This window comes from Pelodiscus sinensis, chromosome 2, assembly GCF_049634645.1.
Source record: "Pelodiscus sinensis isolate JC-2024 chromosome 2, ASM4963464v1, whole genome shotgun sequence".
In the NCBI taxonomy this organism is placed as follows: domain Eukaryota; kingdom Metazoa; phylum Chordata; order Testudines; family Trionychidae; genus Pelodiscus; species Pelodiscus sinensis.
Window position 1 is genome coordinate 80,600,265 of NC_134712.1, and position 22,515 is coordinate 80,622,779.

The following is a 22,515-nucleotide window of genomic DNA, read 5'->3' on the forward strand; positions in this document are numbered from 1 at the left end:
CCTTTGGGTATCTGAAGGGCAAGTTTGGATGCTTGCTCACTCGCCTGCACATGGGGAAACGCAACATCCCCGAAGTGGTTGCTGCCTGTTGTGTGCTGCACAACCTGGTGGAGAGGAAAGGGGATGCCTTCCTCCCAGGGTGGGGGACACGGGCTGATGTGGAGGGGAGGCAGTTTGAGCAGCCTCGGACAGCTGCCATCTGCCAAGCCCACCAGTTGGGATTGCAAATTCGGGAGGTCCTGAGGGAGAGATTCTCCCAAGGAGCTCGATGACTTTCCCCAGGGCCTTCCAAATGTGGGTTTGCTCCATGCCCCCAGTGCCTTCCCCCCAAACCCATCCCTGCCCTACTTTGTACACATACACAGAGAAGAGAGACAAGTATGGTTTACAAAATGTTTACAGTTTATTGCACTGTTGTATGCAACAAAACTGGTATAACTCTTTTGTAAAGAAAAATAAACTGTTTGTTAACAAATTAAAGTGCTTCCCTTACCGACTCTCACTGGTAAGAAGGGGGATGTAAACCTGGAAGGGGGGAGGGAGGTTCAGAGCTGAGGGTGCTGCCTGGATGAAGAGCTCCTGCCACCTCGGATATGAGGGCTTGCTTGGAGATGGCTATACATGTGGGCTGGGACAGTAGTGGGCTGGCCAGGAGGTGGGGCTGAGAAGGAGGGGTAGGAACAGAGACAGGATCTGGGAAGTCCATCACTTCTCAAATAGCAGTGCAAATAGCAGTGCGCTGCTGGACGTACTCGTCCAGCAAGCGACTGCGGCACTCTGCCTCTTCCTGCATCCTCTGCGTAAATGTCTCCTGCATCCCTTGCAGGACCGAGATGTGCTGGTGCATCAGGTCCAGGTATGTGCCCCAGTACCAATGGGTTCCATGCAGCCGTCTGAGCGGTGGGGCAGATGTGGAGCTCCCCTTCTGGTCAGCTGGTCCGGCTGTGGAGGACAAGAGGGAAAAGTCATCAGTCATGCATGCTTACACTTTCCCTGAGAGGGCATGCCCCCCTTCTCAGCAGTCAGTGCCTGTCCTAGGGTCAGGCGATGATCATGTGGTCTCAGCAAGGCATGGTGTGGCCTGGCCAGCAACCATGGCCTCTCTGGAGCCCAGAAGGTGTGCAGGCCACTATCCTGCTCCCCGCCCCCCCATACACACCATGGCCAAGCAGCACAGACAAGTGTCAGGCTACAGTTGGGGTTCCCACAAGTTGCTGAGAGGCCTGAAGCTGCGTGGCAATCCCAGGGTCCCCAACCCATGCCTGCACCTGGCATCACTGTCTGCAGGAGCAGGGATAGGATGGCCCTCCCTGCGGTCGTCCATGTGTGGGGGCCCCCTAGGCTGTGATCAGCATGACACATCACAGTACCACACCATCCACTTTGCTCTTGCCTCCTCTGCCCTGGGTGTGTTGAACCCTCACAGCACTCACCTTATGTTCCCTCCCTGGTGTCCGAAGGATGCCTCCTGCATCTGGGTGTCCGGCTCCTGGTGTCCTCCTCCTCCTCGTCTTGGAGCTGCTGGTCCTCAGTGATGTCATCCTGTGAGAGCCTAAACACCCTTAACTCCCACTGAAGTCGCTAGGACCCTGCAGGTTCTGTCTATTAATGGAGTGAAGCCAACTTTACACACTTCAGAGATTCAGGATACTATTAGCCACCACATGTTTTACAGTCCACCCATTATTATTGCTAACTAATGACATTGCATTTGATAACACATTTAATTACAGTGCAATTTTATGGTGATATGTGTGTGTCCTAAATTGAGAGGAAGGCTAAATGTAGTTACCAAATAATCCATGGGAAGATTATATGGGGGCCATTGCTGGGCAGATAAAACTCTCACTCAAATCAACAGGAGTTTTATCAGTGAAATGATCTATTAATGGCCCTTCGAACATTTTCTGCATTACTTAGCTAGTTATCATTTAAAGTAAGTCAAGATCACTTACTACATTCTATATTATAATAATCATATAATTCCTCAATCATTTTATCATGAAACCTGCATGTTTTAGACCTCATAATAGTGCATTAAGTATATCACAAATTAACTGGCTTAAACATATATCACTACAGATGAAGTTCTGCTACCAAATATGAACCATTTAAATGAGATTTTCATTAATTCAAGAGCCATTTAACTCATCTCTATCATATATTACCATTGCTGAGAGCATGGACCAATGGGGATGGACACCTATTTATATTATAAAATTGTTTGGAGACTTCAACTTTATTAAATTTCAATTTAATAAGCTAACACCTAAAGGCAACTTCTGTCAGCAGCTGAAAAGGTCAGAGGGATGTAGCAGCAGTTCTGTAGCATCACTGGCCTTCCACCCGGGAGAGTACTCACCTAATCTTGAGTACACTGGTCCAAGCAGGGGAGGGGTGGTGAGTGCAATAGAGGCATCATCCAACAGAACAGAATAAGATCTGATTCCAGGCAGTGCTGTGACAATGGTTGCCATTTCCCATATGTTCTCTTGTCAGGATATTCATTCTTGTCAAATTACGGATGAGTAAAGTGAGCAGTTACCCCTGACATCACTAGAAGCTTTTATGTTAAGCACAATGGAAGCTGGTCGGGCCCATAGTCAGTAGTCTGCAGCTTGCCCCAGAGAGGACAGAGTTACAAGGCAAATTTTGCTTGGCTAAAAATTTTTCTTAGATTGGCCTAATTTCAAAATGTTGCCATTATTTTGTAAATGTTGAAATGTTTGCAATCAGCTTGGCATTCATTAGAAGCATAGAGCTGGAAGAGACCTCAGGAGGTCATCAAGTCCAGCCCCTGCCCAAGGTAGGATCAATCCCAACTAAATCAACCCAGCCAGGGCTTTGTCAAACTGAGACTTAAAAACCTCTAGGGATGGAGATTCCACCATCTCCCTAGGTAACCCATTCCAGTGCTTTATCACCCTCCTAGTGAAATAGTTTTTCCTAATATCCAACTTAGGGCTCCAACACTGTAACTTGAGACCATTGCTCCTTGTTCTGCCATCTGTCACTACTGAGAACAGACTTTCTCCGTCTTCTTTGGAACCTCCTTTCAGGAAGTTGAAGGCTGCTATCAAATCCCCCCTGCACTATTCTCTTTGGGTACGTCTAGACTGTGAGGATCTATCAGAAAAAGATATACAAAATGCACTCTGCATTTTGCGTATATTTTTCCAATACTTTTGTCTGAAGAGGCTTTTCTGAAATTTGGCCCGTCTAGACTGGGAATGAGGAATACAGGGGCTTCCAAAAGAGTGTGTTTGCTCTTCTGCAAAAAAAAAAAAAAAAAAAGAGTTAGAGCCAACTCGTTCCCTGGACGCGGCAGAGCTTCACTCCACAAAGAACAGTAGTATACAGCACTCAGACTTTGGATGCCCCCAGACTTCCAGGGATATACATGATGCACCTCATCATGTGCTGCAGATATGTGCCATCCTTTATAGCAGAGGTCCCCAAACTGTGAGTTGTGCCTCCCGCACAGGAGACATGGATGCCCAGCCCAGCCCCTAGGGAGCAAGGGGAAGAAGCTCTCCCCAACCCCTCCCTGCACCCTGCTCTGCTCCAGTCCCACCTCCAGCAGAACCCTTGGCTCTGGCACCAGCCTCAATCTTAGTCTCAGTGAGGCTCTGTTCTGGCACCCTCCAGTCCCTTGGCTCAGCTACTGGCTACAGCTTCATTCTGGGCCTGGGGGCAAGGCTGGGATCAGAGCCATACTGGCCATAGGCTTGCCTGCCAGAACCCCCCCGCCCCCACAGTCTGTAATAATAACGCCTATATTTTGAGACTATTGCTCCTTGTTCTGCCATCTGTCACTACTGAGAACAGACTCTCTCCATCCTCTTTGGAACCTCCCTTCAGGAAGCTGAAGGCTGCAACCCAAATCCCTCAGTCGCTCCTCATAGGTCATGTGCTCCAGCCCTCTAATAATTTTGATTGCCCTCTGCTGGACCCTCTCCAATGTGTCCACCTCCTTTCTATAGTGGGAGGCCCAAAACCAGACACAATACTCCAGATGTGGCCTCACCAGAGCTGAATAAAGGGGAATAATCACTTCTCTAGATCTGCTGGTAATGCTCCTCCTAATGCAACCTAACATGCCATTAGCCTTCATTGTCACGAATGACTATGCTTTGAGCCTTTATAATTTGCACACAAAGCAACCCCAGAAACCCAAGTTTGCAAGGTTTACTTCCCCTCTCAGTACAGCGCAATGTCATCCTTGTTACCTCCATGCTTTGTGGTGGATGCATTCAGAGACATTTGTGGTTAAAACCAATCCATTTAATTTCAAGAAAGGTTCAGAACATATGGTTAGCAGTGAAGTACTAAACTACTCAGGGCTCTTGTGAGGCAAGGAGAACAAACAGCACTAAGCTAACACTCTGATCAGAGCAGCTTGATAAATGTGTCTTCCTCCAGCTAAATGTCATATGCTGCATCCACTTCTGCTTCTCCATTTCCCACCAAATATGTCATCTTGTTCAACGAGTCACTCTGTCAAGGGCCAATTGTAGAAAAGGTTAAAGATAGGAGTTAAAAGTAGAAAAGTAGTAAGAGAGAGGCTGGAAGAAAGCAAGATCCAAATGTAATGACAGATAATAAAAGAGGAATAAATAGGAGTGAAATATTCAGAAAAAGAAAGGTAGAGAAGTGGGGAAATGGACACTATAAATGACTGAAAAAAGGAAAAACCAAGACAGAAAAGAAGTGGAACAGTGAAGAAAGGGAGAATTGGAATCCAGCAAGTCAGTAATGAAAGGACTGGTTTTTATTGGATTATGGAGAGTCAGGTTGCAATCAACTTTCACTTATTTTAGTCAGCCTCTAAATTTGGCTTGGAAAATTGTTTTGCTCTGAAAAGTGCCATATTACCTCTGAAGACATAGAAGAATCTTTTTGCAAAGTTTGAAATAACAGATTACACTTTTGCTACAATTCCAGTATATTAAACTAGATTTGCTCTACAGTTTCACTGAGGCTGCATCTAGACTGCAGGCTTCTTTTGCAAGAAGCTTTTCCGGAAGAGATCTTCCGAAAAAACTTCTTCCGAAAGAGAGCATCCACACTGCCAAAACACATCGAAAAAGCAATCTGCTTTTTTTGAAAGATTGCGTCCACACTGATTGGACGCTATGTTGTATATAAGGCCACCCGGAACCAGTTCAGGCAGGTCTTTAGGTCACCAGTTGCTTCCAAGTGCTGGTGCCGGAGCCTAGCAGAGACATGCACTTAAAGGGACCCCCCGGACAGCCGTTTCTCTGCTTCTGCTGCATGCTTGTGTACCTCTTTGAGAGACAGCAAAGCTCTCACAGTGTGTGCTGTGGTTGCCCAGCTTTTTTGGACGCCACAGCTTTTTCTTTTGTAACATGGAGCCGGAGCTGCTTCTGGGCATGCGATAACCCTCACCACAAATCTCAGTGGAGAGGCATTTCTGGAGGATGGACACCAATTCTGATTGGTGGGAATGGCTGCTAAACAGCAGTGGCTCTAAAACTTTTTCATGCAGAAGGCGAATTTTTTGAAGCTGTGTGCCTGGCTCGCCCCTGCCCTCTGACGATGTGACATCCACCTGCAGTACCATGCAAATTATGATTCTTCAAGAGTGGCTATTGGGACAACTATGGCCTTTCAAGATTTGTTGTTTGTTTGTTTTACTTTACCCATACAGGTGGCAGCACTCTGTGTATATCGATTTTCTTTCTTTTCTTTTGAAAGAACACGATTGCAGTGTTGACGTAATTGAAGTTTTGTTGGAAAAGCTGACATTTTTCTGAACAAAACTCTGTAGTGTAGACATACTCAGAGCATATTGTGAGGGAAAAAGGGATTTTAAAATCATGACTAAAGCTGGAAGTGAAGAAACATATCAGGAGAGGCATAAGGATCTTGCACAAAAAGGGGGTTTTGCACAAAAAGGAAACGTCCACACTGATTGTTTTTAAGTAAAAACCCTGTGCAAAAACAGCTCAAATAAATGAAGCACAACAAAATGCTAATCTGCGCTTCATTTGCATATTCTCCGACGGCAAAATCCAGCAGTGTAGACATAGCCACTCCGTCTTATTGCAGTTACCAACTTGTTGCTCCCCTTAACTTCCCTGGCCTGGTGAGTTAGATGGAGAAGAGGAGTAGCTGAGCTTCTGCCAATCCAGATCGATGCTCCAATGTTGATGAGACCGGGGGCATCCTGCAAGACACCCTACATTTATAGTAGCCTCCCTCTCATGCAAATCTATACACGTCAGCTGTATCAGTTAGTCATCTTATGCAAATGCACTCTTCACAGTCAGTCATTTATTCTTCTGTGACACCTTCTTCAGGGTGTTGTCCTCAGTGCTGCCACATTCATCTTCATAGAGGGTTTTTGAGTTTGCTTCTGACTCCCAAGGCTGTCAGTATGTCTGATCTTTTTTCAATGAGCCCACTTGGCAGGTTTTAGTGTCCTTGGCTTTGACTCCTATTCTTCACCTTTCCAAATGTCACACCTGTCCATCCTTGGAAGTGCTTGCCTTCCACACCTCATTCATTCAGCAGGGCCACATTCAAGTCAAAGGAGTAAGATCTATTCCACTTCTAGTACAAGGACATTTTCTTTACCTTGATTATTCCTAACAACTATAACATTATAAAAAGACTTAATACGACATTATATGAAAATGCTTAATACAAACATGAAAAAGCTTAATACAAAGTTTCTACAATATAAAAAAGACTCAATACAAAGTTATATAATAAGACTTACTACAAAGTTTAAAAGTCTCAAGAGACATTATAAAATGAGTAATACAAAGATTTATCTACTACAAGCCAATGGGATTTACTTCCCTCTATTTGGAAATGCTTCTGTAAATGAAACCATATGCTTGTGACTATGAAAAAAACACCCTAACTAAGGAGAACATCTGCTTTCTTTAAAAATCATTATTTTGGTGCTCCTCTGTGTATGTCCTCCTGAATTATGCATTCATTTGCAAAGTGCCCCAAAGATATTTCTTTATTAATATTATGATTATTTTATTATAACAGTTATTCTCATTATGGAGATGCAGGTGTGCAGAGTATAGTACAGGCAAAAATATTAAGATAAGGCTCCCATGTTGAGAAGGTCTACAATCTAAAGGTAGTCCAAACACAACAGAACACAAACTTACAATGCATATAGAGAGGTATAGGTAAGATGGCAGAATGGGAGATGATGGTTGGTTAGACTTTGGGGCAGAGGTACCAGCAGCGAGTAAGAGTCAACAGCAGATGTCACATTACTCATTTCTCTTTACTTTAAAAAAATAAGTATAAGGGGTCTTGTTCTGTAGCAATGGGGGATCAGAGCTTATAAGCTTAGATGGATAGGTGGCAAGAGAATACACTGGTGTAGAAGCGTAACAGACAGTAATCAGCTGTGTGTGAGTGGGAAGGGAAAATCCTCATAGTGATTTGTTAATACTGGGAGTGTCGGAAGGGTTTCATCAGCTAGCAGGAGACAGGGAGGGTTGTTTAGTCCCCTAAGTGTGGCCTCTCAGCCCTCATCTTCACTAGGGCTTTATTTCCAAATAACCCCCATTAGGTCAAATTTATAAGCAGAGCATCCACACTACCAAGCCCTTTATTTGGAAATAACAGCTGCTTATTTCAAAATCTGTATTCCTGCTTTTCTCGGAGAATACCACTAATTTCAAAATAGTTATTTTGAAATAGCGATAGCGTGGGCACTCTACTACTGCTATTTCGAAATAGCTACTAGAGTCATTCAAAGTAATTACTCCCTAGTGCTTCCTAGGGCTCTAAGTCCAGGTAGTGCATCCACATTAAGGAAGCCTGTCTTGGACTCATTTCAAGGCTTCCCTGTAGTGGGACACACTATTTTGATTTTATAAAATCGGGAGTTGTTAAGTCAAATTTAGTTATTTCAAAATAGTTTCCTAGTCTAGACATGGCCTTGGATTACCTTTCAAACTACGGGTTCCTGAAAAGGCAGAGGATATCCAGTGCCTCAGAATCACCAAAAATGTGAATGGAAGAAGCGACTCTCGACTAAAAAAGTCAATGGATTTGCCCTGTTCATCTCACAGATTCATTGCTTGCTGTTGTCAGTGTATAGCTTTGTTAAAAGTTATAGATTAGTGCTCTTAAGAAAAGCATCAATAGACTGATCAATTAAATGACTATTGCCAGACTGATTTATGTATGCACTGTCTCCAGTCAAGGTTTAAAGCTGCTGTTGCTAGGAAGCCAAAAGCAGTAAGGATTTTAACCATAATAGGCTCGTGTTGCACTTTCAAAATCCTCTTTAAACGCCTATGAGAAACCAAATAATGCTTTTTTTTGCAGGGGTGGAGGGGATCTGTATTTTTAACTTTTCTTCTGAAAAATCCACTACAAACTATCTTGAAGAATACAGTATAAACACTTGCAATAAATCTTTCCTTACTGTATAGTCTCCATTTCCAACAGCAGCATTTTCCCTAGTCCCAAAGGCAGGGGAGCTGACAGCCTCATTTTTTTTTGAGGAGTACAGGATCTTTCGAAAAAAGCTTTTCTTTTAAAAAGAAACCCCTGTGTTTAGACCATGGTTTCACTTTTGAAATAGTGTTTTTTGAAAAAACGCCGTGATGCAATTATGCAAATAAAGCATGGGAAATTCAAATCCCGGCTTCATTTGCAATTTCGATATGTCTAATTTACATCCCTTTTTCGAAAGAGGGATATAGTTTACATGTACCCATAGTGTTCATTGAAAGATTCAAGCCTTAAACTCAAAGTCACAGACACATCCTCTTACCAAGGTGTAACGCCACCCCCTTTGTTTTTTCCGTGTCATTTCTGGATATGATCCAAAGCGTTTAACTGAATGTCATAAAGTCAGTAAGCTAAATTCAGTGATATATGTCAGGTGGGGTTAAGATGCATTATGCTCTGACTTCCTTATTCCTAATAGCTGATATACATTAACCTTTCCCAGGAAAGATGAACTTACTCTATAACTTTCTCAGTTTTGTTTCCTACTGGCATATGTCAATGTGAGTTTGGTATATCAAAATATTATTTATTCTTTTGCTTTTACAGAGTCTTTTTTGCCTTTTCATTTTAGTTTTCTTAATACATTACTTCCATCTTGACATTAACACAATAATTCTAATCCTACATATAGATTTATGTTATACTAGAAATTGATTTACTTGCTATAAAGGAGCATATTCTGTAATAACTTTGCAGGTACTAAAAATTTGAAGTAATCCTGAATGCACATTAAGAATATTTTTTTCCTGTGTCTATTATAATAAGGACCATTCCTCAGTCACTACTATGACACTCCCCTTAATATACTTCAGCTAATATACTTCATTTCAAGAAAGATGTGGAGACATTGGAAAGGGTACAGAGAAGAGCGACAAGAATGATTAAAGGTCTAGAGAACATGACCTATGAAGCCAGGCTTCATGAACTGGGCTTGTTTAGTTTGGAAAAAAGAAGATTAAGGGGGGACATGATAGCGGTTTTCAAATATCTAAAAGGGTGTCACAAGGAGGAAGGAGAAAATTTGTTCCTCTTGGTTTCTGAGGACAGGACAAGGAGTAATGGGCTTAAAGTGCAGCAAGGGAGGTTTAGATTGGACATTAGGGAAAAATTCCTAACTGTCAGGGTGGTCAAATATTGGAATAAATTGCCAAGGGAGGTGGTGGAATCTCCCTCTCTGGAGATATTTAAGAACAGGTTAGATAGACATCTGTCAGGGATGGTGTAGACGGAGCTTGGTCCTGCCTTGAGGGCGGGGGGCTGGACTCGATGACCTCTCGAGGTCCCTTCCAGTCCTATGATTCTATGATAAAGCCTTGTCTACACTAAAAGGAAGATTGCCACTGCCGTGATTGATCTTCCGGAGTTTGATTTAGTGAGTCCAGGGGAAGAGCAAGCAGCCCTGATAGAATATTGAGGGTGGGGGCTTTGCGCCCCCACATCCTCCCCTGCCATGACCCCCCCACCACTCGCCAACCCTGACTCCTGCATCTTCCACACCCCCTAAGCCCCATCCTGAGTCCCTCTTTAAGGACCCGAGCAATGCTGGGTAAATGTGCTAGTAATTTATAAATAAAATCTACTTGGGAAGTAGTGTCTTCTGCCCTTTACACAACAGTAGTACATCTAGACTACATCCCTCTTTAGACAGAGGGATGTAAATAAGGCACTTCGAAATTGCAAATGAAGCCAGGATTTGAATTTCCTGTGCTTCATTTGCATAATCGCATCATGAATTATGTAAATGAAAAAGCACTATTTCAAAAGTAAAACCTCAGTCTAGACACTGTTCTTTCAAATTGAAGGCTTTTTTGAAAGCTCTTATGAACCTCAAAAAATGAGGTTTATAGGATCTTTCAAAAAAGGCTTCCATTTTCGAAAGAATCACATCTAGACTGCTGTTTTACTTTCAAAATAGCACTTTTTCAAAAGAGTGCCATCATACGATTATGCAAATGAAGCACGGGAAATTCAAATCCCGCCTTCATTTGCAATTTCGAAATGCCTAAGTTACATCCCTTTGTCGAAAGAGGGATGTACTCTAGATGTACCCTAATTGATTAAAGAAACATGTAGGTGTAGTTAGCTTCCGAAACTAACTAGTCATGCAGATATAAACAAAAACCTGTGTTTACTAAATACAGGCAATATACCATGCCTAGTTTTTTGACGTTTACAGGAGCTTTCGAAAAAGGCTTCCATTTTTGAAAGAACTGCGTCTAGACTGTGGTTTCACTTTCAAAATAGCGCTTTTTCGAAAGAGCACCAGGATGCAAATATGCAAATGAAGCATGGGAAATTCAAATCCTGGCTTCATTTGCAATTTCAAAGTGTCTGATTTACATGTCTCTGTTGAAAGAGGGATGTAGTCTAGACCTACCCCTAGTACGGTTCACTGTCCCATGTAGAGGCACTTAGACAACTTACAGGGAGAGCTAAAAACAAGGAAGCTCTGTAGGCCAAACTGTGAGCCAGCTGGCTTTATAGTTCAAACGGTAGAGGCACTAACTCTAAGCTCTGGAGGTCCCAAGTTCAAATCTACCCAATGGCAATTATGTAAGCAAAGCGGTTTTACAGCCATTCAGGCAAGCCCAAGTCCACTAACCCAAGGCAAAAGGGAGTGCTTAATTGCTGGGTAGCTATACCTTAAGAATTGTTTGAGGACTAAGTTTAGGGGCATGGAGTTTTTAAACCTAATCTTTAACTTTATAGTGAATACAAGGCCAAGCACAAAAGGGGACCCTGCTAAATAAAAGTGAGTATTATAGAACATACATGACTAAAAACCACAGAATGGGTTTTGGTAAAAGAGCTACAAAAGGAGATAAAAAGAGATCCCTTCTTCCTCTTTAAGCAGAGATTTGAAGCAGTCACACTGGTGGAAGAAGATGTTCAGGCACTTGGGGAGAAGGCTAAGAGTTGCAGAGGGAAAGGGAGATATAGGGCCTGATCCAAAGCCAATGGAAGTCAGTCCCACTGATATCATGGGCCCAGGCCCATGAGGAACATAAAGAAGTGGAGTTAGGAAACTATAGTGTACATAATGAACACTAGTAGAAGAGCTGTATATAGGGGCCCAGACATCAAGAGCCTTGAAGATGAGAATGAAAATGCTACATATAATTTGGAATGATTAGGGCACTGAGCAATAAAATATTACATTAGTGCAGAATTTACCCAGTCTCAAATATTATTAAAACGCCGGGTTTCTCATTTTAAATTACTGTTTTGTTAATAAAAAAAAAGACACATCCTAAACTAATGCATGATGGTAAAGAAAGGGATTTCTTTGTTTAGCAGTATTTGTTCTCTGTAGAGAACAAATAAAAGCTTTTCACATCTATAATTAAATATTCTTCTTTTTAACAAAGGCAGCCAATTAATTGTACATATGTTGTATTCTGTCCATAAAATCCAAATGCCAAATGTCCTCCGGTCATATTCTTGTTGTAAAAGGAAAGAAGGGACTTTTGTATTTGTAAGGACAAATGGCTTTGGTGTCAATTTTAATTTGGATCAGTTCTTCCAAAGATTGAAAATACTCATGATTCAGGAAATGAAAGACATAGTTCATGAAAAAGAAACTTACTTTCCAAGAGAGAGAAGTATAATATGTGTTATTTTGAACTGAAACAAAAGACTTATTAATACAACTTGAAAGAGCTTTGAAAAATGTAGATACTACAAATGGGATTATTAAAGTATTTAAGATCTTTTTCTGTTGTTGTTTTATCAGACTTTCATAATAACAAAATATGCCACCCCATTGTCAGTCAGTTTTAATGGACCCCTTTTTTCTTTAAAAAAGGCTCTGACCTTGTTAAAAACTAGTTCAGACCCTCTGAGCAAATGATTAAGACATCATTATGGCTACTAGCTAGCTGGATCTTCCTCTGAGATGTTAATTAAGAAGATATAAATAAGATATGCCTGAAACTATTAAAAACAGATACCCACAGACTATAAAAGCTTGCTAAATGTGCCTTTCAAGTGTTTTGAGAATGAGATACACCAAACAATTCAGAAATTATTAGTTCCAATAGACAGAATTTACCCCTTCACTAATGCAGACAGGGTTACTCTGATATACCCAGAAAACTTCTGCTCACCAGAATATTTGTTTTCCAGCTGGACAATGACTATCAGTTGGCTGGGGAGATTTTTAAGCTCACCAGTCAGTTCTACTTGTGCTACTTTATTCTGCATCACATCGCACTGTTACGCACTAACCCGGAGCATAGTAACAGCAAAAGAGTTCCATGAATTAGCTCTCGGCTGCACCTTTTAAGAACGTACTTCCTATTATAATGTTATGCAGTGTTTATTGGATAAAAACGTCTTGCTAAAAATGGACTAAAATGAGAAAGGGGAGGAGGAAGAGGAGGAGGAGGAAGATGGCATTTTGCATGCAATGCTAGAGAGATGTGTTGGCATTGCTATTCTAAGTGCCTGCAGCATGTGCCAGCTTCATTTGGAATATAAAGGGAAAAGCCATTACTAAAATATATGCACAAAGTATTAATAACAGTGCTCTGAAGAGATCCCAAATAACCATATTCTGGTCTTGGAGGGCTGAAAGGAATTCCAAATTCTTAACATTTCGCTAAAGCTGTTGCAAGTATTAGTCTTGATGCAGGAATAACTAGATAGAATTCTATGGCCTGTGTGAGGCAGACGTTCCAACTCCATGATTATAATGCTCCCTCCACATGTGAACTTGCCTGCGAGCAGGGTAGGCATCAAGCATATGGAATTTTTTGGCTTGTTAATGCTATAGACTAGATGGTTCACTACCACACCTAGATGCACCAAGGAGGACGAGGTGCAAAGTATGTCTCCCCAGAGAGGTGGAAGTGGAGGCCGTGGGGCAACATTAAAGGCAGGCAATGCACCCTGCTAAAGGTGATCCTGCTGGGGTTGGGCACTCCCACTGCAGCCATACAGGGCATGTCCTCTGGGTGAACCACTGTTTAATTGGAGACCCCTTTTTTTTCTGTTCTGTTAGGGAGCGCAAGGGAAGGCATGAGGCCACCTAACAGCTGTTTCTGTCTCCAGTTGTGGTTTATTCCCTGCTAGCCTGACTGGTTGGGAATTATAATCCAGGACATTGACAGTAGCTCACAAACTTTATCCTCACAATTATCACACTGGGGTTCCAAATGTACTGACTGAAACAGTATTAGGATTGTGGCCTTCTTTTCTAGCAACCGTCACCGCACCACACTTCAGGGGCTTCAGCTGGTAACCTGCAGGGGTCAGGAAGAGATTTTTCCCTCATTGTAATTTAGGGTTGTGTTTTGTCTTTGCTCTTCTTCTTCTGAAGAATCAGGGATGGACATGGTTGGAGAAAGGACAAGTCAAGGGAAAGGACCGGTGCGCTGAGTTGGCCCTGAGTAGTCCCCCCACAGGTACATGGCTAGCTTTCTCTCATGGGCTCAGGGTATAATGAATCACCATATGAGGGGGCATGAAGAGATTTTCCTCTGGGGCAGATTGGCAGAGGCCTTGGAGGATTTTCATCTTGTGCAGTTGGTGGTGGGAGGGAAGGAGCGGCAGGTCTCTTATCAGGATCATCTGGGTCTCTGTCACCATCAATTCCCTACTATTGCAGGGCCCTCAGGCAAGGATGCACCTAGTTCCCTCCTATTCTCTGCCTGTGGCAAGTGTTAGTTTAGTCTGCTGAGTGTAGTAGTCAAGATTCACTGGTGTGCTGACCAGACAGGTCTCCTGCTCCTTCATTGATTATAACTGTTCGGCTATGTGCATGTGCTCCTCTGTGTGTCATGTTGGCTTGTGCAAATAGCCACCACAGGAGATTCCAAAAGAGCCCCCAAAGACCACAAAAAACAGATTAGGCTACTGGACAGGTTTATTGTCAGATGAAGTACAATAATAGCTGTCAGTAGGCTCTACTAATTGCTACACATATGTGCCCCTGACAGTGGACCAACTCAGTGCCAGGAATGAGCCACTGCCCCATCGGTTGGACAAATACATCCACTCCAAGATACCACTTTATATACCAGTGCAAACAAGTTACACATCACTCCTGATGTGTCAGGTTGTCACCCTCTGATGTTACTAAGATACCACCCATCATCCTACACCTTGTGGTTTGATTAGAACATCTCTGTCCATCATGCTGTCATTTCAGACCCTTTCCTGAATCTGGATCGGTATGTCCCCGTTTTCTGTGGGGAGTGTGGATACTAAGGGTCTTGTCGGTGAGTTGGCATTACTATCCTTTCTAAATGTGTTTTCAACTTATGACCGGGACCAATTACTGTTTTACAGCCTGTATTTAGTATCAATTACTGTTCTGCACTTTGGCCTACTAGCAATTAGTGTTTTTACAATCTCAGCCCTGTCCATGCTAAGTTCTGTGAGCAGGGGACTGCCTCTTGCTCACAGCTTAGCTTTGCTTTATATTAGCAAAGTTTTGATCATTATTAGCTAGGCCTCAAGCCTCAAGCCAGGCCTGCGCTATATGGACTTTTGTTTCAGACCCTCATCTTACTATGCTGAGGTCTGTAATACTTTGGATTAACTTCAGATGTTGTGCTTTGTGTGCAGTTATTGGCTGGTGCTGGTGGCCTGGAATATACAGGAGGTCAGACTAGGTGATCTGGTGTCTCTTTCTAGCCTTAAACTCTGTGATTCCAAAAGCATGTGCTGCTACATGCAGCCTCTCTAAGCAAGTGTTAAGCAGAAATTCATTGGAACCAAACCACTGGATCTGAACACCTCTAAATCTGAGGGAAATGTAGCTATTGGCCTGAACCTGGCAGTTCCAGCTCATCTTTAGTGTAAATTTTCACTTGCACTAACATATGTTCAGTGTAATACATAGGCCTGCAGCTAAAAAAACTCTCTTGTCTTTGATACAGTTGACTATTGTTGGTGTGTGTGATTATGCAAATGTAAATTTTCATGGTCAGAGAACTACCAGCCTCCAGAAATCTTCCCTCACAGTCAATCACAGGTAATCACATATTCACAGCTACAGATAAATGTTTAACTGGTATAAATTAGTGTGAAATCATCAACTTCTATAAAACTACTCCAGTTTACAAAAGCTGAAGATATGCCCCCATATCTATTAATATTACCGGAAAGAAGCAAGATAACAGACGATCAACACAGGAGTTGTGTCTCATGAAAACTTATTCCGTAATACATTTGTTAGCCTTTTAGGTGTCACTGGACTTCTCGTTGTTTTTGCTGAAACACACTAACATGGCTACCTCTCTGAAACATAGAATGCGTTATTCATGGATCTGATGTTATTAATTTGAACAATGTGCACAGACATTGGTACTACCACCTATTTATTTCTATTTTTTTATGTTCTAATCCCACCTACATCATCATCATGTCAGTTCATTCTGTCCTTTCTTTGACTCCTATGTGGATGTGCAAGTGTGAACTTATTTATGAGGTCATTCTTAAAACAGAATGATTCTGTCATTAGGTTGTGGCTATTTGGATCAATTATGGAATGTAAAAATTGCCATCAGACCAGTGGTCCCATTTTTCATTTATTTCATTCCTATTCAAACCGTAAGAATGGCTACCAGTACCATGGAACTTAATTTATGTAATATAACCCCAGCAGCACTGATGTCCAGGTCTTTTCCTTGAACTGATGCAGTTTATTTAGAACCAGATAAGGTATATAAATAGTTTTGATGATTTCCTTCAATGCCCATTACTTTGCACTGGTCAATTCTGATTTTATCTGTCATTGTTCTGTCCATTTATGTAGCTTTGTTAATGTAATGTAAGTTCTCCCAAGGCTCTTGTTTAAAGTCATTCTTAATTGGAGGGGTTTTTTTTACTTAACTGGAGTTTTCTTATAGTTTAACTTTTGTAATGAAAGAGCTCTTATGCCATTATTAGGAATTCTCCACATCTGTTTTTTGTACCGCAGTTCATGCAATAATACCTTATAAATTGTGTCAGAGCTACCTCTTGGCATTTCCACTAGTTTGAGGTGGTCAAATTTTGGTGGTAGGATTTTGTGTGTAGGTGCTAAGAGTTGTTGGTGGCCAGGATTTCAGACTAAATGATCTGGTAGTCCCTCGTGCCTTTAACTTCTGTAAGTCACAAACTAAAGATATTAAGACTCAGAATGAGATGTATGCTTACTTGCTAAAGCGAGTCAGAACATTCTCTCTCATGGAAGCTTAAATATAGCATTTCCATTGTGAGCTCTGTCCATGCAGCTAAAATAACATAGGTTTATCCCAAGATAGCCTCAGGGCAAGTCTACACTAACATGTTACATCGATCAGCCATGCTGCTTTGGCACATCTGATGTAGATTCACTAGGCAGATGGAAGACACTCCCCTTTTGGCTTAATTACTCCACCTCTTTGAGTGGTGGAAGCCATCTTTTGAAGACAGTGTCTCTTGCTGACATAGTGTGATCTGGACAGCACATAGGTCGATGTAATTTACATCATGCAGGGTGTCTTTTTCACATCCCTGAGCATCATAAGTTTCGTCGACTTAAACAGTAACAGCCTTCAGATTTGACCTTTTAAAAAAGCCCCCAAATGGGACCTAGAATAATAAAAATAGAGAAAGACTTCAATTTCCCTGACAATGCAACATATAAAAGCTTTAGAATGTCATTCAATTTATGATTTAGTAGTCTACAAACTGCATGATAATAGCAGACAATGCCAGGAATATCGATTTTTAAGTGCAGCCCATACTTTGTCTTAGGTGTACATTGCAAAAAACTTCTATAGCTGATTAATTCAGCTGCCTTTCTCCATCATAGTAAGCTGGTAACAACTCCAAGTGCCACCTCGTCTTGATTATCAAGATAATGTATAGGCTGTTGAATACTGAGGAAAGTAGGAATGGGCCAGTGGCAATAAAATAAATCCTAGATACACAGTTGCACAAGCAGACAGGAAAAGTAGTACCCTTTTAGAACTATTCAGTTAAAATTCTCTTTTAAATAAGATTCAGAGCAAAGACGGTGAGATGAAATCCCACTTCTAGGTCTCTACCATATATGGGAAGCAGGATCTTTTATGATTAGTTGCCTTACCTGGTATGATTGCTATCAAATCAGCTGGGCAGAAGCTGCCTGGTCTGTTCTGTAATGAAAACCTGGGTGGTCATGTCATTTCCTTTTTCTTCTTTAATGTTTTATTTATAGCAGTACTTTTGTTTCATCTATAGAATCATATAATCATAGAATAATAGGACTGGAAGGGACCTCGAGATGTCATCGAGTCCAGCCCCCCGCCCTCAAGGCAGGACCAAGCTCCGTCTACACCATCCCTGACAGATGTCTATCTAACCTGTTCTTAAATATCTCCAGAGAGGGAGATTCCACCACCTCCCTTGGCAATTTATTCCAATATTTGACCACCCTGACAGTTAGGAATTTTTTCCTAATGTCCAATCTAAAGCTCCCCTGCTGCACTTTAAGCCCATTACTCCTTGTCCTGTCCTCAGAAACCAAGAGGAACAAATTTTCTCCTTCCTCCTTGTGACACCCTTTTAGATATTTGAAAACCGCTATCATGTCCCCCCTTAATCTTCTTTTTTCCAAACTAAACAAGCCCAGTTCATGAAGCCTGGCTTCATAGGTCATGTTCTCTAAACCTTTAACCATTCTTGTCGCTCTTCTCTGTACCCTTTCCAATTTCTCCACATCTTTCTTGAAATGTGGCACCCAGAACTGGACACAGTACTCCAGCTGAGGCCTAACTAGTGCAGAGTAGAGCGGCAGAATGACTTCACGAGTTTTGTTTACAACATACCTGTTGATACAACCTAGAGGTACATTCCATGAGGAGTACAGCTAGTTCGGATTAGGAAGCCTAATCCGAACTAGCTACTCCGTGCCGCGTGTAGCCGCGCGGCACGGGGTTCAAACTGCCGGCATTTAAAAATGGCGCCGGCCGGCTTTAAGCAAATGAAGCCCGGGAAATTCAAATCCCGGGCTTCATTTGCAATTGCGGTATGACTACATTACCCTCCCATTTCGAATTAGAAGGGTAGTGTAGACATACCCAAAAGTAATAGCCTACATGAGGCTGATCAAGATTTGCTAGTACAAAAAACTTTTTTCATGTCTTTTGCCTTTTCCAGAGAAAAATGAGCTTAAAATGTAATAGCCTGTGGAATCTGACTAATGCTATCATTTTTAATTTTCACCAGTAGGAATAAGCTCATGTCTTTGGTGGGTGAGGGTTACCATCAAAATCTTATTAAAAATGTAGCTCCTGTGTCACAATGAATTATCCAAATCGGGTCAGGTCAGAACTCTGTATCCGGTTGTCTGGTCTAGAATTCTGAACTGGCAATATAATCGCTCATTAAAATATTCTGAGTGTGTTCTTGTCAGGAGGGTGAGATTCTAACCTGCCAAAAACTTTACAGAAACAGTGGGTGGAGGCAGTAATGGAACAATCAAGAGGAAAAAAAGTCTTCAAGTAAAATGTTTCATTTTAACCGACAAGTTACATTAAAAAAAAGTGTTTAGATTCTATGGTCCGAACCAATAGGCATTGAAATCAATGTGACTCTCTCAGTTGATTTCAGCAGAATAAGGATTAGGTCTAAAATATCTAACATATACTTTATTTACATTTGAAAACAACTGGATGGGATGCAGAACATGTACAAAGATATTATATTGCTATTCACGTTAAGAATGTGAAAAAGTCTTCCTTTCAAAGATCCTCCTCCTTAGCTCTGTTGATTGACACTAGAGCCTTTGTTATTTTCTTAGTACAGCTGCTTATATTCTAAGACTTTTCTCGGTTTCTTTCCGCCATCTCTTTCAAAACCAGTGCCTATTAATAAAGAAAGATAAATATAAAGTGTAGTTCTCCCTACTCATAGCACTTAAATAAATAGAATATGCAACAAGATGTCAGCTTGGGTCTAGATGTGTCACAATGACAGGCACAAGCCACATAGTTCCAAGAACAAGCTTTCTCAATATTTGAAGAGGGAGGATGCAGAGATGAAGTAGATGAGATTTAAATCCAAGTCCATATTGTTTGTACTCAAATAGGGAAACAAAGGCCCTGCTCCAAAGAGCATGCCACCTAATATGGACATATGTGATGTAAATAACGGAGGACATGCAATAGTAAGGGCAAAAGATGAGCCAAAAGCAGAGCAGTTCTGGAAGGATGAGTAAAAGTGATTTTTGAGGTAGGATTTGAGAGAGGGTGGTAACTTGGTGCACATGTGTAGGGAGGATGTGGTGATAGTGTGAACAAAAGGGATTGGAAAATCTACAAAACAGAAGGCCATCAGATACATTATAGCAGGGACCCATTAAAGTCAATCAAAAAAACTCATTTACTTCAATGGGCTTTGGATCAGGCCCTAGCAGCCAAAAAGAGTGAATCATTCAGAGGTGGCTGGAGAGGGATTGCCTCTACTGTATTAGTGTAGAATCTGAAACAAATCATGGAGCCGCTATAGCTGAAGGATGGCTGAATTGGGAAAGTAGCGTGCTGATTTATAGAAAGCAACAGATTCATTTTTATAAAACTTCACTTGGTGCTGAAGTCCACCAGAAGCCATTCATTATCTGACATGACTTTGTACAATGTAATACAAACTTATTGGAGTTTTCCACTGCTCGTGGAAATGTGTGGAAAAGCTTTTCAGTGCTTAAATCTCAATTATATTTTCTGTTACCACAACAAGAAGAACACATATTAAAAGTGTTAGACAGCAAAGTAGAAGTATAACAAAAAAGCATGTAGGAAACACTTCTCTCCCCAATGCTAAAATTTTATACATCTGAGTCTTTTAGAAACATTTCTAAAATTCCTAGTTATTTGGCTAAATCTACCTCAGGTAACACATCTGCCTTACAAACCCCCCATTTCATGATTCATTGCAGAACAGTTTTTCTATAGTTCTAAAGCTTAGGAGACAGGAGACAAAAAGGAAGCTGGCATGCTAGAAATACTTATATTGAAAAATAAATAAAAAATAGATACAGAAAATAACATTTGGGAATCTGCCAATGTAGAAGTCTTCCCTACATTATAGTCTATATTCTCCAGTGTTTGCCAGTTCACTTTTCAATGGCAAACAGAAGGAACTGCACAATACTTCTTGCAGGAAGATGACAAAATTCTGCCATCATCATCCAAATCTCCTCTAGTTACAAAAATGCTGCTGCAAAGTTTTGGGTGATTGTTTTAATAAGGATTCTACTGGGAGACTGTCCCACAGTCCAATAGATTTTATCTGAGGAAATGTTTCACTCATTGCCAGTCTGTGCACAAGCCAAAGTGAGTTTGTATCATCCTAATTTTTATTTGCCCACAACACAAAACCAAATTAAAACTGGATGAGCAAGGTTGCGGCATATTGGTAGGGTTGTGTTGAAGAAGTTTGCAGACCATCTTCCAACTCTTAATTGGCTTCAGTTCATGCTATTAGTCTTTCCCTTTCACAAGTATCAAATTGCCCTAGAAAATAAAGCCTTTTGATTAGAAACAGACAGCCAATTGTTAGTTCAAGGTCTAAATCCTTTAAGGATGTGAACTGAGCTGCATTTTTAAAAGGCTGAAGTAACATACTCCCCTCTGGAGCAAGAGAGGTGCGTGGGAGGAATTGAGGAACTGAGTCACAATTCCTTCACATGGCTGCTCTTGGGGCAGAGCCGTTACATGCTAGCCCTTGTTCAGGGCTGACCCAAAAGATTCAGTCTAACCTCTAGTTTCCATTTAAACTCTGTTAGATAAAATAATAGCTAAAGTTATCAGTTATAAACAAAGAGGAAGGAGATTGAATTTAGTGGGTATAATCACTGGCACAGAAATGGAAAATGTGTGAACAGCAGACAACATGAAATTTACCATTATGAACAATTCTTTCAGCTCAGCTTAATTGACTAGTGACAATCACTGATTTTCTTACCATTTACTGCCTTTGTACCTTCTGACAGAGGAGTAAGCTGAGCTACTGACTTATGGGCAGAATATTATGAGGTAGAGCAGTACAACATATGGCCCAAAATAGCACTTCTGAGCACAAGGCAAAAGTCACCATTTTTATAGGGGTTTTGGAGAGGATTGGAGGGTAGTCAGAATAAGAAGGAGGTTTTCATTGGACTATCAGGCTGGGTTGTATTATTTCTTATGTCTGAACATTTCATTCTTTAATAGTTCTGGTTGTATTATGATGTTGACAATTTAAATAGCAGGGTACTTAGAGCCTTTGTATAGGTGTCCTTTTAATTATTTAACACTAAAGAAATACTAAACATGGTACTCTCACAAACAATGTTAGGCTTTAAAGCAGAGTAGGAAAATCATTTCCCCGTGTACCAAAAATACTGGGCGTTTCAAAAATGTTCCCATCTTAAATTGGGACAAGTTGAAATCTTGAAAACTGATGCAAACTGAAAATCCTAATACATTTACACTTTATCATCAAAATTATTATTGTCATTTTAATAATTTTGAAGCATTCCATTGCGGTTTGATCATTTACTTCTTTTTCTTTATTTTAAGTAGTTTAAATGTCAAAACAAAATGTCTTTTTAAACTAGAAAACTGGAACGATTAGTTTTGAAAATGTCAGAACAGGTCATTTAATCAATTTCAATTTTTTTCTAACATTGTAATGTCAAGAAATTAAACAAAACTGACTATTTCTCATTCAGATTTTCAGTTTTGATAAATCAGCATTTTTTAATGAAAAAAAGTTTCATAAAAAAATCCCAACCAGCTTTAATAGGCATTCATTTTTAGTTAATCTTGATATTTCACTTCAGGGCCAGGATTAGACCCGACTGAAAATGATACTTCATTGATGCAATGATTTTAATACAAATAAAAATCATTCTCGCAAAATTTAGAGGCTATGACCAAGTGAGAGGGACCATGTCATTATAATGGGATGCAAAACATTTCATCTGACTTAAATCCAGTTCTCTCAAATAGTGACTTCAACTTATCTCATTTGTGATATGGTTAGCAGCCTCTATGAAGT